Here is a 24,528-nt window from a genome sequence, read left to right as displayed (position 1 = left end):
CTGATGGTCCCCTGTATGACTTGTGTGTATATAGGACTGGCTCTATATACCTCCCCCAGCTGATGGTCCCCTGTATGACCTGTGTGTATATAGGACTGGCTCTATATATCTCCCCCAGCTGATGGTCCCCTGTATGACCTGTGTGTATATAGGACTGGCTCTATATACCTCCCCCAACTCATGGTCCCCTGTATGACCTGTGTGTGTATATAGGACTGGCTCTATATACCTCCCCCAACTCATGGTCCCCTGTATGACCTGTGTGTGTATATAGGACTCTCTATATACCTCCCCCAACTCATGGTCCCCTGTATGACCTGTGTGTATATAGGACTGGCTCTATATACCTCCCCCAACTCATGGTCCCCTGTATGACCTGTGTGTATATAGGACTGGCTCTATATATCTCCCCCAGCTGATGGTCCCCTGTATGACCTGTGTGTATATAGGACTGGCTCTATATACCTCCCCCAACTCATGGTCCCCTGTATGACCTGTGTGTGTATATAGGACTGGCTCTATATACCTCCCCCAACTCATGGTCCCCTGTATGACCTGTGTGTATATAGGACTGTCTCTATATACCTCCCCCAACTCATGGTCCCCTGTATGACCTGTGTGTATATAGGACTGGCTCTATATACCTCCCCCAACTCATGGTCCCCTGTATGACCTGTGTGTATATATACCTCTATATACCTCCCCCAGCTGATGGTCCCCTGTATGACCTGTGTGTATATAGGACTGGCTCTATATACCTCCCCCAACTCATGGTCCCCTGTATGACCTGTGTGTATATAGGACTGGCTCTATATACCTCCCCCAACTCGTGGTCCCCTGTATGACCTGTGTGTATATAGGACTGGCTCTATATACCTCCCCCAACTCATGGTCCCCTGTATGACCTGTGTGTATATAGGACTGGCTCTATATACCTCCCCCAACTCGTGGTCCCCTGTATGACCTGTGTGTATATAGGACTGGCTCTATATACCTCCCCCAACTCATGGTCCCCTGTATGACCTGTGTGTGTATATAGGACTCTCTATATACCTCCCCCAACTCATGGTCCCCTGTATGACCTGTGTGTATATAGGACTGGCTCTATATACCTCCCCCAACTCGTGGTCCCCTGTATGACCTGTGTGTATATAGGACTGGCTCTATATACCTCCCCCAACTCATGGTCCCCTGTATGACCTGTGTGTATATAGGACTGGCTCTATATACCTCCCCCAACTCGTGGTCCCCTGTATGACCTGTGTGTATATAGGACTGGCTCTATATACCTCCCCCAACTCATGGTCCCCTGTATGACCTGTGTGTGTATATAGGACTCTCTATATACCTCCCCCAACTCATGGTCCCCTGTATGACCTGTGTGTATATAGGACTGGCTCTATATACCTCCCCCAGCTGATGGTCCCCTGTATGACCTGTGTGTATATATACCTCTATATACCTCCCCCAGCTGATGGTCCCCTGTATGACCTGTGTGTATATAGGACTGGCTCTATATATCTCCCCCAGCTGATGGTCCCCTGTATGACCTGTGTGTATATAGGACTGGCTCTATATATCTCCCCCAGCTGATGGTCCCCTGTATGACCTGTGTGTATATAGGACTGGCTCTATATACCTCCCCCAACTCATGGTCCCCTGTATGACCTGTGTGTGTATATACCTCTATATACCTCCCCCAGCTGATGGTCCCCTGTATGACCTGTGTGTATATAGGACTGGCTCTATATATCTCCCCCAGCTGATGGTCCCCTGTATGACCTGTGTGTATATAGGACTGTCTCTATATACTTCCCCAACTCATGGTCCCCTGTATGACCTGTGTGTATATATACCTCTATATACCTCCCCCAACTCATGGTCCCCTGTATGACCTGTGTGTATATAGGACTGGCTCTATATACCTCCCCCAGCTGATGGTCCCCTGTATGATCTGTGTGTATATAGGACTGTCTCTATATACCTCCCCCAACTCATGGTCCCCTGTATGACCTGTGTGTATATAGGACTGGCTCTATATACCTCCCCCAGCTGATGGTCCCCTGTATGACCTGTGTGTATATATACCTCTATATACCTCCCCCAGCTGATGGTCCCCTGTATGACCTGTGTGTATATAGGACTGGCTCTATATACCTCCCCCAGCTGATGGTCCCCTGTATGACCTGTGTGTATATAGGACTGTCTCTATATACCTCCCCCAACTCATGGTCCCCTGTATGACCTGTGTGTGTATATAGGACTGTCTCTATATACCTCCCCCAGCTGATGGTCCCCTGTATGACCTGTGTGTGTATATAGGACTGTCTCTATATACCTCCCCCAACTCATGGTCTCCTGTATGACCTGTGTGTGTATATAGGACTGTCTCTATATACCTCCCCCAACTCATGGTCTCCTGTATGACCTGTGTGTGTACATAGGACTGGCTCTATATACCTCCCCCAGCTGATGGTCCCCTGTATGACCTGTGTGTATATATACCTCTATATACCTCTCCTGCCACCTCCAGTATATATTTCTACAAGTCAATCTGATTAGTTAATATGAACTAATGAAGAGTTATTCAAAGACTACAGGACTGATCAGACACAGGCAGGATATGCAACCAGCAGCTTCCTGGTCATTATCTGCTCCGTAGTGACTGCACCTAGACTATTCCCTGCAGAATGTCCCCTAGATGTCTTCAGCTCCACACCGTGCCCCTGAAAATACCCAGCAATTACACTGTCACCTGCATAACAACTACGTCCCACACTGTGCCCCTGAAAATACCCAGCAATTCCACTGCCACTTGCATAACAACTATGTCCCACACTGTGCCCCTGAAAATGACCAGCAATTCCACTGTCACCTGCATAACAACTATGTCCCACACTGTGCCCCTGAAAATGACCAGCAATTACATTGTCACCTGCATAACAACTATGTCCCACTCTGTGCCCCTGAAAATACCAAGCAATTACACTGCCACCTGCATAACAACTATGTCCCACACTGTGCCCCTGAAAATGACCAGCAATTACACTGTCACCTGCATAACAACTATGTCCCACACTGTGCCCCTGAAAATGACCAGCAATTACACTGTCACCTGCATAACAACTATGTCCCACACTGTGCCCCTGAAAATGACCAGCAATTACACTGTCACCTGCATAACAACTATGTCCCACTCTGTGCCCCTGAAAATGACCAGCAATTACACTGTCACCTGCATAACAACTATGTCCCACACTGTGCCCCTGAAAATACCCAGCAATTACACTGCCACCTGCATTACAACTATGTCCCACACTGTGCCCCTGAAAATACCCAGCAATTACACTGCCACCTGCATAACAACTATGTTCCACACTGTGCCCCTGAAAATACCCAACAAGTACACTGCCACCTGCATTACAACTATGTCCCACACTGTGCCCCTGAAAATACCCAGCAATTACACTGTCACCTGCATAACAACTATGTCCCACACTGTGCCCCTGAAAATACCCAGCAATTACACTGCCACCTGCATAACAACTATGTCCCACACTGTGCCCCTAAACAATACTATATAGCAATCACACTACAACGCATGATGTGACAATCTACACAATAACCTAATTATTTCATGAAATTATTTCTTTTAAATCACACCCACTGAATAAATTATATATATATATAGTACTCCCTCAAGATATAAATGTAGAGCCCCCTTAATTCATCAGAAGCTGTGTACCAGCGGTCCCAGTCCCATCCTCTGTCCGTGCAGCTGAGGAGGCGCTGGTATGGCCATCTGTGCTGTTTGGATTGATAAGTACGACACCTGGCACCTACCTACCTCAATGTCCAGGACCAAGCAGCACGACATATGTTCACGTGGGTCCCACTTATACAGTGAATAAAGCCCAAATATGGTGATCCAGAGGAAGACGACGTGAAGCGGCTCTCGCCACAAGCGCATACAGCACATCCCTTGTCGTGTTGCGATTGTCAGCTCCTCGTGCCATCACCTACCCCCTGCGTTGTTCTGGTCTCAGTCCTGACGATCCTCCGTGATTGCTGACTGTAGAGTCTTCCTCGTCAGCTTCTATCCTCTCTCATTACTCTGATCATAGTTTCCCTGATCCTGATCCTGGGTTCTTCTTCAGACTTCTCTGCCGTGTTTGCTGTCTCTGTTGTGACCCGGCTTGGCCACCATTCTTGTGTTTGTATCGTCTTGTCCTCGTCTATGTCGCCCAGTTACTGTCCACCACTGGGGTTTCCAGCAAGTAGGAAGGGCGAGAGGTGTCTTCAGGTATTGGGCTCATTGGATTGTCCATGTTCCTCTACCTGGTCATTACTTCCCCCTCTCTGAACTACTTACCTCATACAACACCTACTTAATTAGCTAACCCCCCTCTCATGTAATAATTTATCTCCTCTCATTAAAATGCTATGAACACATTTTAATTATAGCAAATCCATCACTTCTCGGGCTGCGGCCACTTAGAAAACGGGAAAGAAACTTGGGCTGTGTTCACATAAAGCGTTTTGGATTTTGCACTTTCAGCTACACAGCGAGGTCCATGAATATTTTTTACTTTTGGTTCTGTCCACATTGAATTCAGTTCTGGTTCAGACTTGCAGCTTTAATTCCGTTGGATGAACAATTGGATAAAAATGTGACTTCTCCTCCAGTGGCCACGAAGGCCCTAGGGTGGTCACAGATGGCACTTGTGATTGTATTCCCCCTTCATGCCCCCGGGGGGTCAGGGCCTGGACGCCGGGGGAGTGGCCTGGAGCAGGGCGTTCTTGTCCCCGCACCGGCACACGCTGCAGCCAGCGACTTCTCACACAGACCGGAGCCTCTCCATGTATCCGGCTGCCCCAGAGGGTCGGTGGGACGTCTCCCAATAGCTGAGAAGTCATCGGCTGCTTCTGATCCGTGTCATCAATGACCTCTAGTGACCCACTTCTTGTTTCCATCATTTTGGGAGAGTTTGATCTTGGTTTCATCTCTCCAAAAAATGTTCTGTTTTTTCCAGAACTTTGTGGCTTTTTTAGATGTTTTTAGGCTTCTTCTTGGAGGGGCTTGCACCGTGCACCCCGGACAGTCTTCACTTATGTTAGATTTCCTCTAAGGATGACGTGTGTCCACTTGCATGGAGAGTTCCGTAAAATCTCCTAAATGCAAGCGCCAGACACCAAATCTACTCCAGCTCTTTTATCTGCATAATAAAGTGATTGTCCACAACAGTCCATGAAACAGCCCAATAGCCCTAGTGGCACATGATGGGAAACTGTGTCCCACACTGTGCTCCTAAACAATACTATATAGAAATCACACTACAACTCATGATGTTATAATATACACAATAACCCTTCATCCAAATTTAAAGTTGATCCCTTTAAAAGAAAGCAAAAAGTCCTGAATATCCATGTCCATTATACAGAACTTGTTCAAGTAAAAAAGCTAAATTTGTGTCATTTTCAAAATATTTCTGGACCAAACTGTACGATTCTGTATTTCTAATCATTATTATTATGGTAAACAAAGAACATGGATATTCAATTCAACCTTAACTCTGCTGCCCGGCTCATCCCTCTGTCTCCTGGCTTCTCCTCTCTGCTGCCCGGCTCATCCCTCTGTCTCCTGGCTTCTCCTCTCTGCTGCCCGGCTCATCCCTCTGTCTCCTGGTGTCTCCTCTGCCTCTCCTCTCTGCTGCCCGGCTCATCCCTCTGTCTCCTGGTGTCTCCTGGCTTCTCCTCTCTGCTGCCCGGCTCATCCCTCTGTCTCCTGGCTTCTCCTCTGCCTCTCCTCTCTGCTGCCCGGCTCATCCCTCTGTCTCCTGGCTTCTCCTCTGCCTCTCCTCTCTGCTGCCCGGCTCATCCCTCTGTCTCCTGGCTTCTCCTCTGCCTCTCCTCTCTGCTGCCCGGCTCATCCCTCTGTCTCCTGGCTTCTCCTCTGCCTCTCCTCTCTGCTGCCCGGCTCATCCCTCTGTCTCCTGGCTTCTCCTCTGCCTCTCCTTTCTGCTGCCCGGCTCATCCCTCTGTCTTCTCTGCCTCTCCTCTCTGCTGCCCGGCTCATCCCTCTGTCTCCTGGCTTCTCCTCTGCCTCTCCTTTCTGCTGCCCGGCTCATCCCTCTGTCTCCTGACTTCTCCTCTGCCTCTCCTTTCTGCTGCCCGGCTCATCCCTCTGTCTTCTCTGCCTCTCCTCTCTGCTGCCCGGCTCATCCCTCTGTCTCCTGGCTTCTCCTCTGCCTCTCCTCTCTGCTGCCCGGCTCATCCCTCTGTCTCCTGGCTTCTCCTCTGCTTCTCCTCTCTGCTGCCCGGCTCATTCCTCTGTCTCCTGGCTTCTCCTCTGCCTCTCCTCTCTGCTGCCCGGCTCATCCCTCTGTCTCCTGGTGTCTCCTCTGCCTCTCCTCTCTGCTGCCCGGCTCATTCCTCTGTCTCCTGGCTTCTCCTCTGCCTCTCCTCTCTGCTGCCCGGCTCATCCCTCTGTCTCCTGGTGTCTCCTCTGCCTCTCCTCTCTGCTGCCCGGCTCATCCCTCTGTCTCCTGGTGTCTCCTGGCTTCTCCTCTCTGCTGCCCGGCTCATCCCTCTGTCTCCTGGCTTCTCCTCTGCCTCTCCTCTCTGCTGCCCGGCTCATCCCTCTGTCTCCTGGCTTCTCCTCTCCTCTCTACTGCCCGGCTCATCCCTCTGTCTCCTGGCTTCTCCTCTGCCTCTCCTCTCTGCTGCCCGGCTCATCCCTCTGTCTCCTGGCTTCTCCTCTGCCTCTCCTTTCTGCTGCCCGGCTCATCCCTCTGTCTTCTCTGCCTCTCCTCTCTGCTGCCCGGCTCATCCCTCTGTCTCCTGGCTTCTCCTCTGCCTCTCCTTTCTGCTGCCCGGCTCATCCCTCTGTCTCCTGGCTTCTCCTCTGCCTCTCCTTTCTGCTGCCCGGCTCATCCCTCTGTCTTCTCTGCCTCTCCTCTCTGCTGCCCGGCTCATCCCTCTGTCTCCTGGCTTCTCCTCTGCCTCTCCTCTCTGCTGCCCGGCTCATCCCTTTGTCTCCTGGCTTCTCCTCTGCTTCTCCTCTCTGCTGCCTGGCTCATCCCTCTGTCTCCTGGATTCTCCTCTGCCTCTCCTCTCTGCTGCCGGCTCATCCCTCTGTCACCTGGCTTCTCCTCTCTGCTGCCCGGCTCATTCCTCTGTCTCCTGGCTTCTCCTCTGCCTCTCCTCTCTGCTGCCCGGCTCATCCCTCTGTCTCCTGGTGTCTCCTCTGCCTCTCCTCTCTGCTGCCCGGCTCATCCCTCTGTCTCCCGGCTTCTCCTCTGCCTCTCCTCTCTGCTGCCCGGCTCATTTCTCTGTCTCCTGGCTTCTCCTCTGCCTCTCCTCTCTGCTGCCCGGCTCATCCCTCTGTCTCCTGGCTTCTCCTCTGCCTCTCCTCTCTGCTGCCCGGCTCATCCCTCTGTCTCCTGGCTTCTCCTCTGCTTCTCCTCTCTGCTGCCCGGCTCATCCCTCTGTCTCCTGGCTTCTCCTCTGCCTCTCCTCTCTGCTGCCCGGCTCATCCCTCTGTCTCCTGGCTTCTCCTCTGCCTCTCCTCTCTGCTGCCCGGCTCATCCCTCTGTCTCCTGGCTTCTCCTCTGCCTCTCCTCTCTGCTGCCCGGCTCATCCCTCTGTCTCCTGGCTTCTCCTCTGCCTCTCCTCTCTGCTGCCCGGCTCATCCCTCTGTCTCCTCTGCCTCTCCTCTCTGCTGCCCGGCTCATCCCTCTGTCTCCTGGCTTCTCCTCTGCCTCTCCTTTCTGCTGCCCGGCTCATCCCTCTGTCTTCTCTGCCTCTCCTCTCTGCTGCCCGGCTCATCCCTCTGTCTCCTGGCTTCTCCTCTGCCTCTCCTCTCTGCTGCCCGGCTCATCCCTTTGTCTCCTGGCTTCTCCTCTGCTTCTCCTCTCTGCTGCCTGGCTCATCCCTCTGTCTCCTGGATTCTCCTCTGCCTCTCCTCTCTGCTGCCGGCTCATCCCTCTGTCACCTGGCTTCTCCTCTCTGCTGCCCGGCTCATTCCTCTGTCTCCTGGCTTCTCCTCTGCCTCTCCTCTCTGCTGCCCGGCTCATCCCTCTGTCTCCTGGTGTCTCCTCTGCCTCTCCTCTCTGCTGCCCGGCTCATCCCTCTGTCTCCCGGCTTCTCCTCTGCCTCTCCTCTCTGCTGCCCGGCTCATTCCTCTGTCTCCTGGCTTCTCCTCTGCCTCTCCTCTCTGCTGCCCGGCTCATCCCTCTGTCTCCTGGCTTCTCCTCTGCCTCTCCTCTCTGCTGCCCGGCTCATCCCTCTGTCTCCTGGCTTCTCCTCTGCTTCTCCTCTCTGCTGCCCGGCTCATCCCTCTGTCTCCTGGCTTCTCCTCTGCCTCTCCTCTCTGCTGCCCGGCTCATCCCTCTGTCTCCTGGCTTCTCCTCTGCCTCTCCTCTCTGCTGCCCGGCTCATCCCTCTGTCTCCTGGCTTCTTCTCTGCCTCTCCTCTCTGCTGCCCGGCTCATCCCTCTGTCTCCTGGCTTCTCCTCTGCCTCTCCTCTCTGCTGCCCGGCTCATCCCTCTGTCTCCTGGCTTCTCCTCTGCCTCTCCTCTCTGCTGCCCGGCTCATCCCTCTGTCTCCTGGCTTCTCCTCTGCCTCTCCTCTCTGCTGCCCGGCTCATCCCTCTGTCTCCTCTGCCTCTCCTCTCTGCTGCCCGGCTCATCCCTCCGTCTCCTGGCTTCTCCTCTGCCTCTCCTCTCTGCTCCCCGGCTCATCCCTCTGTCTCCTGGCTTCTCCTCTGCCTCTCCTCTCTGCTGCCCAGCTCATCCCTCTGTCTCCTGGCTACTCCTCTGCCTCTCCTCTCTGCTGCCCGGCTCATCCCTTTGTCTCCTGGCTTCTCCTCTGCTTCTCCTCTCTGCTGCCTGGCTCATCCCTCTGTCTCCTGGATTCTCCTCTGCCTCTCCTCTCTGCTGCCGGCTCATCCCTCTGTCACCTGGCTTCTCCTCTCTGCTGCCCGGCTCATTCCTCTGTCTCCTGGCTTCTCCTCTGCCTCTCCTCTCTGCTGCCCGGCTCATCCCTCTGTCTCCTGGTGTCTCCTCTGCCTCTCCTCTCTGCTGCCCGGCTCATCCCTCTGTCTCCCGGCTTCTCCTCTGCCTCTCCTCTCTGCTGCCCGGCTCATTCCTCTGTCTCCTGGCTTCTCCTCTGCCTCTCCTCTCTGCTGCCCGGCTCATCCCTCTGTCTCCTGGCTTCTCCTCTGCCTCTCCTCTCTGCTGCCCGGCTCATCCCTCTGTCTCCTGGCTTCTCCTCTGCTTCTCCTCTCTGCTGCCCGGCTCATCCCTCTGTCTCCTGGCTTCTCCTCTGCCTCTCCTCTCTGCTGCCCGGCTCATCCCTCTGTCTCCTGGCTTCTCCTCTGCCTCTCCTCTCTGCTGCCCGGCTCATCCCTCTGTCTCCTGGCTTCTCCTCTGCCTCTCCTCTCTGCTGCCCGGCTCATCCCTCTGTCTCCTGGCTTCTCCTCTGCCTCTCCTCTCTGCTGCCCGGCTCATCCCTCTGTCTCCTCTGCCTCTCCTCTCTGCTGCCCGGCTCATCCCTCTGTCTCCTGGCTTCTCCTCTGCCTCTCCTTTCTGCTGCCCGGCTCATCCCTCTGTCTTCTCTGCCTCTCCTCTCTGCTGCCCGGCTCATCCCTCTGTCTCCTGGCTTCTCCTCTGCCTCTCCTCTCTGCTGCCCGGCTCATCCCTTTGTCTCCTGGCTTCTCCTCTGCTTCTCCTCTCTGCTGCCTGGCTCATCCCTCTGTCTCCTGGATTCTCCTCTGCCTCTCCTCTCTGCTGCCGGCTCATCCCTCTGTCACCTGGCTTCTCCTCTCTGCTGCCCGGCTCATTCCTCTGTCTCCTGGCTTCTCCTCTGCCTCTCCTCTCTGCTGCCCGGCTCATCCCTCTGTCTCCTGGTGTCTCCTCTGCCTCTCCTCTCTGCTGCCCGGCTCATCCCTCTGTCTCCCGGCTTCTCCTCTGCCTCTCCTCTCTGCTGCCCGGCTCATTCCTCTGTCTCCTGGCTTCTCCTCTGCCTCTCCTCTCTGCTGCCCGGCTCATCCCTCTGTCTCCTGGCTTCTCCTCTGCCTCTCCTCTCTGCTGCCCGGCTCATCCCTCTGTCTCCTGGCTTCTCCTCTGCTTCTCCTCTCTGCTGCCCGGCTCATCCCTCTGTCTCCTGGCTTCTTCTCTGCCTCTCCTCTCTGCTGCCCGGCTCATCCCTCTGTCTCCTGGCTTCTCCTCTGCCTCTCCTCTCTGCTGCCCGGCTCATCCCTCTGTCTCCTGGCTTCTCCTCTGCCTCTCCTCTCTGCTGCCCGGCTCATCCCTCTGTCTCCTGGCTTCTCCTCTGCCTCTCCTCTCTGCTGCCCGGCTCATCCCTCTGTCTCCTCTGCCTCTCCTCTCTGCTGCCCGGCTCATCCCTCCGTCTCCTGGCTTCTCCTCTGCCTCTCCTCTCTGCTCCCCGGCTCATCCCTCTGTCTCCTGGCTTCTCCTCTGCCTCTCCTCTCTGCTGCCCAGCTCATCCCTCTGTCTCCTGGCTTCTCCTCTGCCTCTCCTCTCTGCTGCCCGGCTCATCCCTTTGTCTCCTGGCTTCTCCTCTGCCTCTCCTCTCTGCTGCCCGGCTCATCCCTCTGTCTCCTCTGCCTCTCCTCTCTGCTGCCCGGCTCATCCCTCTGTCTCCTGGCTTCTCCTCTGCCTCTCCTCTCTGCTGCCCGACTCATCCCTCTGTCTCCTCTGCCTCTCCTCTCTGCTGCCCGGCTCATCCCTCTGTCTCCTGGCTTCTCCTCTGCCTCTCCTCTCTGCTGCCCGGCTCAACCCTCTGTCTCCTCTGCCTCTCCTCTCTGCTGCCCGGCTCATCCCTCTGTCTCCTGGCTTCTCCTCTGCCTCTCCTCTCTGCTGCCCGGCTCATCCCTCTGTCTCCTGGCTTCTCCTCTGCCTCTCCTCTCTGCTCCCCGGCTCATCCCTCTGTCTCCTCTGCCTCTCCTCTCTGCTGCCCGGCTCATCCCTCTGTCTCCTGGATTCTCCTCTGCCTCTCCTCTCTGCTGCCCGGCTCATCCCTCTGTCACCTGGCTTCTCCTCTCTGCTGCCCGGCTCATTCCTCTGTCTCCTGGCTTCTCCTCTGCCTCTCCTCTCTGCTGCCCGGCTCATCCCTCTGTCTCCTGGTGTCTCCTCTGCCTCTCCTCTCTGCTGCCCGGCTCATCCCTCTGTCTCCTGGCTTCTCCTCTGCCTCTCCTCTCTGCTGCCCGGCTCATCCCTCTGTCTCCTGGCTTCTCCTCTGCTTCTCCTCTCTGCTGCCCGGCTCATCCCTCTGTCTCCTGGCTTCTCCTCTGCCTCTCCTCTCTGCTGCCCGGCTCATCCCTCTGTCTCCTGGCTTCTCCTCTGCCTCTCCTCTCTGCTGCCCGGCTCATCCCTCTGTCTCCTGGCTTCTCCTCTGCCTCTCCTCTCTACTGCCCGGCTCATCCCTCTGTCTCCTCTGCCTCTCCTCTCTGCTGCCCGGCTCATCCCTCTGTCTCCTGGCTTCTCCTCTGCCTCTCCTCTCTGCTGCCCGGCTCATCCCTCTGTCTCCTGGCTTCTCCTCTGCCTCTCCTCTCTACTGCCCGGCTCATCCCTCTGTCTCCTCTGCCTCTCCTCTCTGCTGCCCGGCTCATCCCTCCGTCTCCTGGCTTCTCCTCTGCCTCTCCTCTCTGCTCCCCGGCTCATCCCTCTGTCTCCTGGCTCCTCCTCTGCCTCTCCTCTCTGCTGCCCAGCTCATCCCTCTGTCTCCTGGCTTCTCCTCTGCCTCTCCTCTCTGCTGCCCGGCTCATCCCTTTGTCTCCTGGCTTCTCCTCTGCCTCTCCTCTCTGCTGCCCGGCTCATCCCTCTGTCTCCTCTGCCTCTCCTCTCTGCTGCCCGGCTCATCCCTCTGTCTCCTGGCTTCTCCTCTGCCTCTCCTCTCTGCTGCCCGACTCATCCCTCTGTCTCCTCTGCCTCTCCTCTCTGCTGCCCGGCTCATCCCTCTGTCTCCTGGCTTCTCCTCTGCCTCTCCTCTCTGCTGCCCGGCTCAACCCTCTGTCTCCTCTGCCTCTCCTCTCTGCTGCCCGACTCATCCCTCTGTCTCCTCTGCCTCTCCTCTCTGCTGCCCGGCTCATCCCTCTGTCTCCTGGCTTCTCCTCTGCCTCTCCTCTCTGCTGCCCGGCTCAACCCTCTGTCTCCTCTGCCTCTCCTCTCTGCTGCCCGGCTCATCCCTCTGTCTCCTGGCTTCTCCTCTGCCTCTCCTCTCTGCTGCCCGGCTCATTCCTCTGTCTCCTGGCTTCTCCTCTGCCTCTCCTCTCTGCTGCCCGGCTCATCCCTCTGTCTCCTGGCTTCTCCTCTGCCTCTCCTCTCTGCTGCCCGGCTCATCCCTCTGTCTCCTCTGCCTCTCCTCTCTGCTGCCCGGCTCATCCCTCTGTCTCCTGGCTTCTCCTCTGCCTCTACTCTCTGCTGCCCAGCTCATCCCTCTGTCTCCTGGCTTCTCCTCTGCCTCTCCTCTCTGCTGCCCGGCTCATCCCTCTGTCTCCTGGTGTCTCCTCTGCCTCTCCTCTCTGCTGCCCGGCTCATCCCTCTGTCTCCTGGCTTCTCCTCTGCCTCTCCTCTCTGCTGCCTGGCTCATCCCTCTGTCTCCTGGCTTCTCCTCTGCCTCTCCTCTCTGCTGCTCGGCTCATCCCTCTGTCTCCTGGCTTCTCCTCTGCCTCTCCTCTCTGCTGCCCGGCTCATCCCTCTGTCTCCTGGCTTCTCCTCTGCCTCTCCTCTCTGCTGCCCGGCTCATCCCTCTGTCTCCTGGCTTCTCCTCTCTGCTGCCCGGCACATCCCTCTGTCTCCTGTCTTCTCCTCTGCCTCTCCTCTCTGCTGCCGGCTCATCCCTCTGTCTCCTGGCTTCTCCTCTGCCTCTCCTCTCTGCTGCCCGGCTCATCCCTCTGTCTCCTCTGCCTCTCCTCTCTGCTGCCCGGCTCATCCCTCTGTCTCCTGGCTTCTCCTCTGCCTCTCCTCTCTGCTGCCCGGCTCATCCCTCTGTCTCCTGGCTTCTCCTCTGCTTCTCCTCTCTGCTGCCCGGCTCATCCCTCTGTCTCCTGGCTTCTCCTCTGCCTCTCCTTTCTGCTGCTCGGCTCATCCCTCTGTCTCCTGGCTTCTCCTCTGCCTCTCCTTTCTGCTGCTCGGCTCATCCCTCTGTCTCCTGGCTTCTCCTCTCTGCTGCCCGGCTCATCCCTCTGTCTCTTCTGCCTCTCCTCTCTGCTGCCCGGGTCATCCATCTGTCTACTGGCTTCTTCTCTGCCTCTCCTCTCTGCTGCCCGGCTCATCCCTCTGTCTCCTCTGCTTCTCCTCTGCCTCTCCTCTCTGCTGCCCGGCTCATCCCTCTGTCTCCTGGCTTCTCCTCTGCCTCTCCTCTCTGCTGCCCGGCTCATCCCTCTGTCTCCTCTGTCTCTCCTCTCTGCTGCCCGGCTCATCCCTCTGTCTCCTGGCTTCTCCTCTGCCTCTCCTCTCTGCTGCCGGGCTCATCCCTCTGTCTCCTGGATTCTCCTCTGCTTCTCCTCTGCCTCTCCTCTCTGCTGCCCGGCTCATCCCTCTGTCTCCTGGCTTCTCCTCTGCCTCTCCTCGCTGCTGCCCGGCTCATCCCTCTGTCTCCTGGCTTCTCCTCTGCCTCTCCTCTCTGCTGCCCGGCTCATCCCTCTGTCTCCTGGCTTCTCCTCTGCCTCTCCTCTCTGCTGCCCGGCTCATCCCTCTGTCTCCTGGCTTCTTCTCTGCCTCTCCTCTCTGCTGCCCGGCTCATCCCTCTGTCTCCTGGCTTCTCCTCTGCCTCTCCTCGCTGCTGTCCGGCTCATCCCTCTGTCTCCTGGCTTCTCCTCTGCCTCTCCTCTCTGCTGCCCGGCTCATCCCTCTGTCTCCTGGCTTCTCCTCTGCCTCTCCTCTCTGCTGCCCGGCTCATCCCTCTGTCTCCTGGCTTCTCCTCTGCCTCTCCTCTCTGCTGCCCAGCTCATCCCTCTGTCTCCTGGCGTCTCCTCTGCCTCTCCTCTCTGCTGCCCGGCTCATCCCTCTGTCTCATGGCTTCTCCTCTCCCTCTCCTCTCTGCTGCCTGGCTCATCCCTCTGTCTCCTGGCTTCTCCTCTGCCTCTCCTCTCTGCTGCCCGGCTCATTCCTCTGTCTCCTGTCTTCTCCTCTGTCTCTCCTCTCTGCTGCCCGGCTCATCCCTCTGTCTCCTGGCTTCTCCTCTGCCTCTCCTCTCTGCTGCCCGGCTCATCCCTTTGTTTTCTGGCTTCTCCTCTGCCTCTCCTCTCTGCTGCCCGGCTCATTCCTCTGTCTCCTAGCTTCTCCTCTGCCTCTCCTCTCTGCTGCCGGGCTCATCCCTCTGTCTCCTGGGTTCTTCTCTGCCTCTCCTCTCTGCTGCCCGGCTCATCCCTCTGTCTCCTGGCTTCTCCTCTGCCTCTCCTCTCTGCTGCCCGGCTCATCCCTCTGTCTCCTGGCTTCTCCTCTGCCTCTCCTTTCTGCTGCCCGGCTCATCCCTCTGTCTCCTGGCTTCTCCTCTGCCTCTCCTCTCTGCTGCCCGGCTCATCCCTCTGTCTCCTGGCTTCTTCTCTGCCTCTCCTCTCTGCTGCCCGGCTCATCCCTCTGTCTCCTGGCTTCCCCTCTGCCTCACATCTCTGCTGCCCGGCTCATCCCTCTGTCTCCTGGCTTCTTCTCTGCCTCTCCTCTCTGCTGCCCGGCTCATCCCTCTGTCTCCTGGCTTCTTCTCTGCCTCTCCTCTCTGCTGCCCGGCTCATCCCTCTGTCTCCTGGCTTCTCCTCTGCCTCTCCTCTCTGCTGCCCGGCTCATCCCTCTGTCTCCTGGCTTCTTCTCTGCCTCTCCTCTCTGCTGCCCGGCTCATCCCTCTGTCTCCTGGCTTCTCCTCTGCCTCTCCTCGCTGCTGCCCGGCTCATCCCTCTGTCTCCTGGCTTCTCCTCTGCCTCTCCTGGCTGCTGCCCGGCTCATCCATCTGTCACCTGGCTTCTATTCTGCCTCTCCTGGCTGCTGCCCGGCTCATCCTTCTGTCACCTGGCTTCTATTCTGCCTCTCCTCTCTGCTGCCCGGCTCATCCCTCTGTCTCCTCTGCCTCTCCTCTCTGCTGCCCGGCTCATCCCTCTGTCTCCTGGCTTCTTCTCTGCCTCTTCTCTCTGCTGCCCGGCTCATCCCTCTGTCTCTTGACTTCTCCTCTGCCTCTCCTCTCTGCTGCCCGGCTCATCCCTCTGTCTCCTGACTTCTCCTCTGCCTCTCCTCTCTGCTGCCCGGCTCATCCCTCTGTCTCCTGGCTTCTCCTCTGCCTCTCCTCTCTGCTGCCCGGCTCATCCCTCTGTCTCCTGGCTTCTCCTCTGCCTCTCCTCTCTGCTGCCCGGGTCATCCATCTGTCTCCTGGCTTCTTCTCTGCCTCTCCTCTCTGCTGCCCGGCTCATCCCTCTGTCTCCTGACTTCTCCTCTGCCTCTCCTCTCTGCTGCCCGGCTCATCCCTCTGTCTCCTGGCTTCTTCTCTGCCTCTCCTCTCTGCTGCCCGGCTCATCCCTCTGTCTCCTGGCTTCTTCTCTGCCTCTCCTCTCTGCTGCCCGGCTCATCCCTCTGTCTCCTGGCTTCTCCTCTGCCTCTCCTCTCTGCTCCCCGGCTCATCCTTCTGTCTCCTCTGCCTCTCCTCTCTGCTGCCCGGCTCATCCCTCTGTCTCCTGGCTTCTCCTCTGCCTCTCCTCTCTGCTGCCCGGCTCATCCCTCTGTCTCCTGGCTTCTTCTCTGCCTCTCCTCTCTGCTGCCCGGCTCATCCCTCTGTCTCCTGGCTTCTCCTCTGCCTCTCCTCTCTGCTCCCCGGCTCATCATTCTGTCTCCTCTGCTTCTCCTCTGCCTCTCCTCTTTACTGCCAAGCTCATCCTTCTGTCTCCTCTGCTTCTCCTCTGCCTCTCCTCTCTGCTGCCCGGCTTCTCCTCTGCCTCTCCACTCTGCTGCCCGGCTCATCCCTCTGTCTCCTCTGTCTCCTCTGCCTCTTCTCTCTACTGCCCGGCTCATCCCTCTGTCTCCTGGCTTCTCCTCTGCCTCTCCTCTCTGCTCCCCGGCTCATCCCTCTGTCTCCTCTGCTTCTCCTCTGCCTCTCCTCTCTGCTGCCCGGCTCATCCCTTTGTCTCCTGGCTTCTCCTGTGCCTCTTCTCTCTGCTGCCCGGCTCATCCCTCTGTCTCCTGGCTTCTCCTCTGCCTCTCCTCTCTGCTGCCCGGCTCATCCCTCTGTCTCCTCTGCCTCTCCTCTGCCTCTCCTCTCTGCTGCCCGGCTCCTCTCTCTGTCTCCTCTGCCTCTCCTCTGCCTCTCCTCTCTGCTCCCCGGCTCATCCCTCTGTCTCCTGGCTTCTCCTCTGCCTCTCCTCTCTGCTGCCCGGCTCATCCCTCTGTCTCCTGGCTTCTCCTCTGCCTCTCCTCTCTGCTGCCTGGCTCATCCCTCTGTCTCCTGGCTTCTCCTCTGCCTCTCCTCTCTGCTGCCCGGCTCATCCCTCTGTCTCCTGGCTTCTCCTCTGCCTCTCCTCTCTGCTGCCCGGCTCATCCCTCTGTCTCCTGGCTTCTCCTCTGCCTCTCCTCTATGCTGCCCGGCTCATCCCTCTGTCTCCTGGCTTCTCCTCTGCCTCTCCTCTCTGCTGCCCGGCTCATCCCTTTGTCTCCTGGCTTCTCCTCTGCCTCTTCTCTCTGCTGCCCGGCTCATCCCTCTGTCTCCTGGCTTCTCCTCTGCCTCTCCTCTCTGCTGCCCGGCTCATCCCTCTGTCTCCTCTGCCTCTCCTCTGCCTCTTCTCTGCCTCTCCTCTCTGCTGCCCGGCTCCTCTCTCTGTCTCCTCTGCCTCTCCTCTCTGCTCCCCGGCTCCTCTCTCTGTCTCCTCTGCCTCTCCTCACTCCCATGGACTGCACTAAATACTGTCAGGGTAGGAATAGGACTTTCCCTAAGCAGGGCGGGATTAAGGTAGGTGGAGGCCCCAGGATGCAGGATCTGTTGGGGCCCCACTCATACTGTGGTCCACATTACTATTTTTAATCATTAATATTCTACACAATGGCAGAAGTACTGCTCCCACAAGCCTCTGCTTCCCTGAGCGATCAAATATAATGCTGGAGACCAGTTCAGCCAACCAGTGTTGGGTCCTAAAGGGGGCATTAGGTGTCACTCTGAATGCAGCGCATGCACAATGAGAGTGAGTACGGGTGGGCACACTCTCACAGACAGCGAGTCACGGCTTGGAGGTAGGTAGCCATCCACCACCACTGCACATCCCTGCCAGAAACAGTGAGCTGACTGTCGGACACTGGGGCCTCCTTATGGATAATGTGGGGGGGGGGGGGGGCCCTTCCTATAATCAGGCCCTGGTCGGCCTATACATGTCTGTAAGGCTGAGGTGGGGGGCTGCTCTCCCTCCCATATTTATGGTCACTGAGCGGCCACATCACAAAATGGGGTAGGAATAGGACCTGCTCTATGATTGGTGATGCGCTGGGCCCCACATGGAGAACATGCGCCGCCTCCTGCTCTACACTCACATGAAAACGCTTCAGTACGTGTAGCATGTGGCCGTCTACATACGTCCTGCGGGGAGCGGCCTAGAGCCGTCTATGGGGGGGGGGGGGGCGTTTATCTGGCCGCGATCTACACGGACTGTGGCAAAGGGGCCTAAGCATTTCTTCTCACTTTACATAGCGAGCCATTAATTGTGTGAATAGATCGTTAAGTGATGATTATCGCAGCCGGTTAGGAATGTAAATATCCAGCGACTTGGTCTGTGAATATTGGAATTGTTCTTGGGTCGGACACTGCGGCCCCTGGAATAGGAAAGTCTCTTACCACCAGAGATCATCCCGAAACAAGAGAGGAAGCGAAAAGGGGACAGAAAGGGGTCGATCTGTGAGGAATTAATTCTGACTAAGCCGAGGAAGTAAATCATGAAGAACATGAATGACATCTCACAGTTCTAGGGCTCATGCAGTTATCTGCTCGGCTGGGGCCAGGAATGTGTCCGCACTTGTAGCAGCTCAGCCCCCGGCTACAATGGGGGAGTCATTGGGATTGTCAGTGACGCAAACATCAATCTGATTCCTGTACAACACGAGAAGAACAAGAAACTCTAACATTGTGAAGGTCTTGTCACGCCCTACCCTGCAGACAAGAGGGAACCTCAACTCTCTGCCGCCTGAGGCGAAATATAGAAGACCCCGCCCCATCCTGGTTCTCCATGCAGTGTCTCATTGCCATCCTGACATCAGATGAGACATTATGGGGCACATTTACTTACCCTTCCTGACCCTTTCCCCCAAAGTGCATTGTCTAACAACAATGCATTGTGCAGGGAGTCACTAAGATCCTGCGCCCCCGATATTCTGCATGTGTCACTTCCCCGCTCAGGTCCCCTGAGTTCACCTTCTTCTTCCTGGTGCATGTAAGTGCATTGTCCGTGTATAATGCGCTGTGCAGGGAGTCACTAAGATCCTGTGCCCGATATTCTGCATGTGTCACTTCCCCGCTCAGGTCCCCTGAGTTCACCTTCTTCTTCCTCGTGCATGTAAGTGCATTGTCCGTGTATAATGCGCTGTGCGGGGAGTCACTAAGATCCTGCACCCGATATCCTGCATGTGTCGCTTCCCTGCTCAGGTCCCCGGAGTTCACCTTCTTCTTCCTGGTGCATGTAAGTGCATTGTCCGTGTATAATGCGCTGTGCGGGGAGTCACTAAGATCCTGCGCCCCCGATATCCTGCATGTGTCGCTTCCCCGCTCAGGTCCCTGGAGTTCACCTTCTTCTTCCTGGTGCATGTAAGTGCATTGTCCGTGTATAATGCGCTGTGCGGGGAGTCACTAAGATCGTGCACCCGATATCCTGCATGTGTCGCTTCCCCGCTCAGGTCCCTGGAGTTCACCTTCTTCTTCCTGGTGCATGTAAGTGCATTGTCCGTGTATAATGCGCTGTGCGGGGAGTCACTAAGATCCTGCGCCCGATATCCTGCATGTGTCTCTTCCCCGCTCAGGTTCCCGGAGTTCACCTTCTTCTTCCTGGTGCATGTAAGTGCATTGTCCGTGTATAATCCGCTGTGCGGGGAGTCACTAAGATCCTGCGCCCGATATCCTGCAAGTGTCGCTTCCCCGCTCAGGTCCCAGGAGTTCACCTTCTTCTTCCTGGTGCATGTAAGTGCATTGTCTGTGTATAATGTGCTGTGCGGCGAGTCACTAAGATCCTGCGCCTTATATCCTGCATGTGTCTCTTCCCCGCTCAGGTCCTGGAGTTCACCTTCTTCTTCCTGGTACATGTTAGTGCATTGTCCGTGTATAATGCGCTGTGCGGGGAGTCACTAAGATCATGCCCTCGATATCCTGCATGTGTTGCTTCCCCGCTCAGGTCCCCGGAGTTCACCTTCTTCTTCCTGGTGCATGTAAGTGCATTGTCCGTGTATAATGCGCTGTGCAGGGAGTCACTAAGATCCTGCACCCGATATCCTGCATGTGTTGCTTCCCTACTCAGGTCCCCGGGGTTCACCTTCTTCCTGGTGCATGTAAGTGCATTGTCCGTGTATAATACGCTGTGCGGGGAGTCACTAAGATCCTGCACCTGATATCCTGCATGTGTCACTTCCCCGCTCAGGTCCCCGGAGTTCACCTTCTTCTTCCTGGTGCATATAATTGCATTGTCTGTGTATAATGCGCTGTGCGGGGAGTCACTAAGATCCTGCCCCGATATCCTGCATGTGTTGCTTCCCCGCTCAGTTCCCAGGAGTTCACCTTCTTCTTCCTGGTGCATGTAAGTGCATTGTCCGTGTATAATGCGCTGTGCAGGGAGTCACTAAGATCCTGTGCCTGATATCCTGCATGTGTCGCTTCCCCGCTCAGGTCCCCGGGGTTCACCTTCTTCTTCCTGGTGAATGTAAGTACATTGTCCGTGTATAATGCGCTGTGCAGGGAGTCACTAAGATCGTGCGCCCGATATCCTGCATGTGTCGCTTCCCCGCTCAGGTCCCTGGAGTTCACCTTCTTCTTCCTGGTGCATGTAAGTGCATTGTCCGTGTATAATGCGCTGTGCGGGGAGTCACTAAGATCCTGCCCCCAATATCCTGCATGTGTTGCTTCCCCGCTCAGGTCCCCTGAGTTCACCTTCTTCTTCCTGGTGCATGTAAGTGCATTGTCCGTGTATAATGCGCTGTGTCGGGAGTCACTAAGATCATGCACCCGATATCCTGCATGTGTCGCTTCCCCACTCAGGTCCCCGGGGTTCACCTTCTTCCTGGTGCATGTAAGTGCATTGTCCATGTATAATGCGCTGTGCGGGGAGTCACTAAGATCCTGCGCCCGATATCCTGCATGTGTTGCTTCCCCGCTCAGGTCCCCTGAGTTCACCTTCTTCTTCCTGGTGCATGTAAGTGCATTGTCCGTGTATAATGCGCTGTGCCGGGAGTCACTAAGATCATGCACCCGATATCCTGCATATGTCGCTTCCCCACTCAGGTCCCCGGAGTTCACCTTCTTCCTGGTGCATGTAAGTGCATTGTCCATGTATAATGCGCTGTGCAGGGAGTCACTAAGATCCTGCACCCGATATCCTGCATGTGTTGCTTCCCCACTCAGGTCCCCGGGGTTCACCTTCTTCCTGGTGCATGTAAGTGCATTGTCTGTGTATAATGCGCTGTGCGGGGCGTCACTAAGATCCTGCACCTGATATCCTGCATGTGTCGCTTCCCCGCTCAGGTCCCCGGAGTTCACCTTCTTCCTGGTGCATGTAAGTGCATTGTCTGTGTATAATGCGCTGTGCGGGGAGTCACTAAGATCGTGCGCCGATATCCTGCATGTGTCTTTTCCCCGCTCAGGTCCCTGGAGTTCACCTTCTTCTTCCTGGTGCATGTAAGTTCATTGTCCGTGTATAATGCGCTGTGCGGGGAGTCACTAAGATCGTGCGCCCGATATCCTGCATGTGTCGCTTCCCCGCTCAGGTCCCTGGAGTTCACCTTCTTCTTCCTGGTGCATGTAAGTGCATTGTCCGTGTATAATGCGCTGTGCAGGGAGTCACTAAGATCCTGCACCCGATATCCTGCATGTGTTGCTTCCCCACTCAGGTCCCCGGGGTTCACCTTCTTCTTCCTGGTGCATGTAAGTGCATTGTCCGTGTATAATGCGCTGTGCGGGGAGTCACTAAGATCCTGCCCCCAATATCCTGCATGTGTCACTTCCCCGCTCAGGTCCCTGGAGTTCACCTTCTTCTTCCTGGTGCATGTAAGTGCATTGTCCATGTATAATGCGCTGTGCAGGGAGTCACTAAGATCCTGCACCCGATATCCTGCATGTGTCACTTCCCCGCTCAGGTCCCCAGAGTTCACCTTCTTTTTCCTGGTGCATGTAAGTGCATTGTCCGTGTATAATGAGCTGTGCGGGGAGTCACTAAGATCCTGCGCCCGATATCCTGCATGTGTCGCTTCCCCGCTCAGGTCCCTGGAGTTCACCTTCTTCTTTCTGGTGCATGTAAGTGCATTGTCCGTGTATAATGCGCTGTGCGGGGAGTCACTAAGATCCTGCCCCGATATCCTGCATGTGTCGCTTCCCCGCTCAGGTCCCCGGAGTTCACCTTCTTCTTCCTGGTGCATGTAAGTGCATTGTCCTTGTATAATGCGCTGTGCGGGGAGTCACTAAGATCCTGCCCCGATATCCTGCATGTGTCACTTCCCCGCTCAGGTCCCCGGAGTTCACCTTCTTCTTCCTGGTGCATGTAAGTGCATTGTCCGTGTATAATGCGCTGTGCGGGGAGTCACTAAGATCCTGCCCCGATATCCTGCATGTGTCACTTCCCCGCTCAGGTCCCCGGAGTTCACCTTCTTCTTCCTGGTGCATGTAAGTGCATTGTCCGTGTATAATGCGCTGTGCGGGGAGTCACTAAGATCGTGCCCCCGATATCCTGCATGTGTCGCTTCCCCGCTCAGGTACTCAGAATATCCGGATGAAGGCTGGAGGGGACCACTGGGATATTGGTACAATCAATCACCCTGGCAGCTTGTGCAAGTCTTTACCCTGCACACATGCAATGAGGCAGTTATGATGTGGCCCTTAGCGGCAGGCAGGGCATGAAGCTGATCAGTCGCTGGAGATACACGGAGACATCTTATTCTATGTCATATTTATCATCCAGCATCACTGAAAATCTGGTGCAGTATAAGGCTTTCTGTATCGCTCTGCTTGTTCCTAGTCCTCTATCTACGTAGTAAGCTTGGTTCCTTTGCTGTTTCGATGTAGTAAGCTTGGTTCCTTTGCTGTTTCGATGTAGTAAGCTTGGTTCCTTTGCTGTTTCGATGTGGTAGGCTTGGTTCCTTTGCTGTTTCGATGTAGTAAGCTTGGTTCCTTTGCTGTTTCGATGTAGTAGGCTTGGTTCCTTTGCTGTTTCGATGTAGTAAGCTTGGTTCCTTTGCTGTTTCGATGTAGTAGGCTTGGTTCCTTTGCTGTTTCGATGTAGTAAGCTTGGTTCCTTTGCTGTTTCGATGTAGTAAGCTTGGTTCCTTTGCTGTTTCGATGTAGTATTTGTTGTTGTTTCTGGTACCGTATCTATAAAGTAACCTTTGTTCTGGTGCTCTATCTATGCAGTACTCTTGTTTCTGGTACTGTCCCCATGGAATATGTTAGCTATAGCTTCTATGTAACAAGGGTTGTTACTTTACTGTTTTTGTGCACGAGGCATCAGGTCATTTAAATATATTAGACTTTTGGAGGACACAGAATTTGCTGGTGGGAGGGGGGAAGTCCTTGTGCCAGGACATGAGAAGTGTCTGTCCAGTGATAGCAATAACGTACAACTTACATGTTAACCTTTAACTTGAGATCTTATTATGTAACTGGAACCTCTCCACAATCCAATGATTCCCAATCACTTCCCTATTGTGCGGTGGATGAGGCTTCAGCTGATACATTAACCGGCTCCGGTCATAAAAGTCTCAGCTTCCTCCAGAGATCTGCTCCAGTAATGACCCCATCACGGCTCATCATCTAGAGGTTGGTTCTTCATGGTGGTCACCTCATGTACTTCTCCCTGGTGTTAGCCTCACCCGTCCCCGGATTGTTCTATGGTCACACACGCTCATGGTTTCTACGAGCACCACAAGTAATAGAACGAGTCTGATTTTGTTGGTGGTTTGGGAAACACCTGAGCGGAGAAGGCGCTCCACAGGACCAGTGTTTCGGGCTGGTGAAGACATCTCATGTTCTTGTCCTCCGGCTGCGTTCACATGTTCATTACCAGGTTTCATGTGGTTTTAGGGTCGTAACTCTTTCCGTACCGGTGTAGCAGGACAGAATAACCCCACCCCAGGGTATCCGGGAGTATAACCCCCCCCCCATCCTGAATATATACCCCTGCAGATAAACTCTATGCCAGGAGGTATAAAATAACTAGGCCCTATCCATCCATCATTTTGTGTTTCCATTCCCCCGCTGCCGTCTTTTGACCAGCGGGACATATTGTACTTTCTCGTGGCGTCATCCTGCTCCGTGTACAAGGAAGCTGGAAAAAAATCCCAAATGTGGTAGAATTTCCTAAAACACAGTTGCCCCATTTTCCCCCGGACTTTGTTTTCTCATCTTTTCCTGCAAGGTCCAAATGACCCCCCCCCCCCCTTTCTGCATTGGGTCGGTCCGTTATGTTTTATTACAAAAATTAAAAAAATTAAAACCTTTTGTGCAAAAAATATTCTTAGATCTGCATATTCAGAAGCCGCTACGTGTTTCACCCTTTAGTGTATGGACCTGTGTGCGGGTCATTTGCAGGACGCTCTGATTATGTTTTTTTACCATTTTAGGGACTGTAGGACCTTTTGATCACTTTTTAGTTACATTTTTATGTGTTGCAAAATGGTGAAAAAGTAGCGATTGGGGCATTTGGGGCTATTCTCCATTACAGGGTCACCACCGGAAATAATTATTCTTATTTTTTCATAGATTGAGCATTTTGAGACTCTGGAATATATTAAATCTGTGTTCTAGGAAAATGATGAGTAATTTTCATTTTATATCTTTTTAAACATATTTTAAATGTATTTTTTACTATTATTTCAGGCCCCTCTAGGATTCTTTAACCCTAGGGCAGTGATGGCGAACCTTTTAGAGACCGAGTGCCCAAACTACAACCATGACCCACTTATTTATCGCAAAGTGCCAACACAGAAATTTAATTTGTGATTTATACTCCCTTCTCTGTCACAGTTTTCATTCATACCAGCCCCTGAGGACACCAATAAAAAAGAAAATAGTCCCAGGTAGAGCTGCCACTTTAAAATAGCTCTGTGCACAGCAAGTCCTGGGCTGTCTGGGACTGCAGGAAGATACCTGGAGTCCTCTCTGGTGATGGCCTGAGTGCCCACAGAAAGGGCTCTGAGTGCCACCTCTGGCACCCGTGCCATAGGTTAGCCATCACTGCCCTAGGGGGTCTGATCACCCATACACTGATAGTCCTCTCCATAACCAATCACACCGATTGTCTCAATTGCTTTACAAAACACAATCCAGATGGATTGTCACATTTGTGACTCAACAGAAACT

General features: G+C 55.1%; 1 protein-coding gene across 1 annotated transcript in view; it reads left to right on the top strand.

Annotated features, from left to right (window-relative positions):
• The window catches only part of DOK1 (docking protein 1), a 65,786-nt gene that overhangs the window by 584 nt on the left and 40,674 nt on the right, over window positions 1–24,528 (top strand). The window lies entirely within an intron of this gene.

This window comes from Engystomops pustulosus, chromosome 1 (assembly GCF_040894005.1).
Source record: "Engystomops pustulosus chromosome 1, aEngPut4.maternal, whole genome shotgun sequence".
In the NCBI taxonomy this organism is placed as follows: Eukaryota; Metazoa; Chordata; class Amphibia; order Anura; family Leptodactylidae; genus Engystomops; species Engystomops pustulosus.
This window is presented reverse-complemented; position numbering and strand designations above follow the sequence as displayed.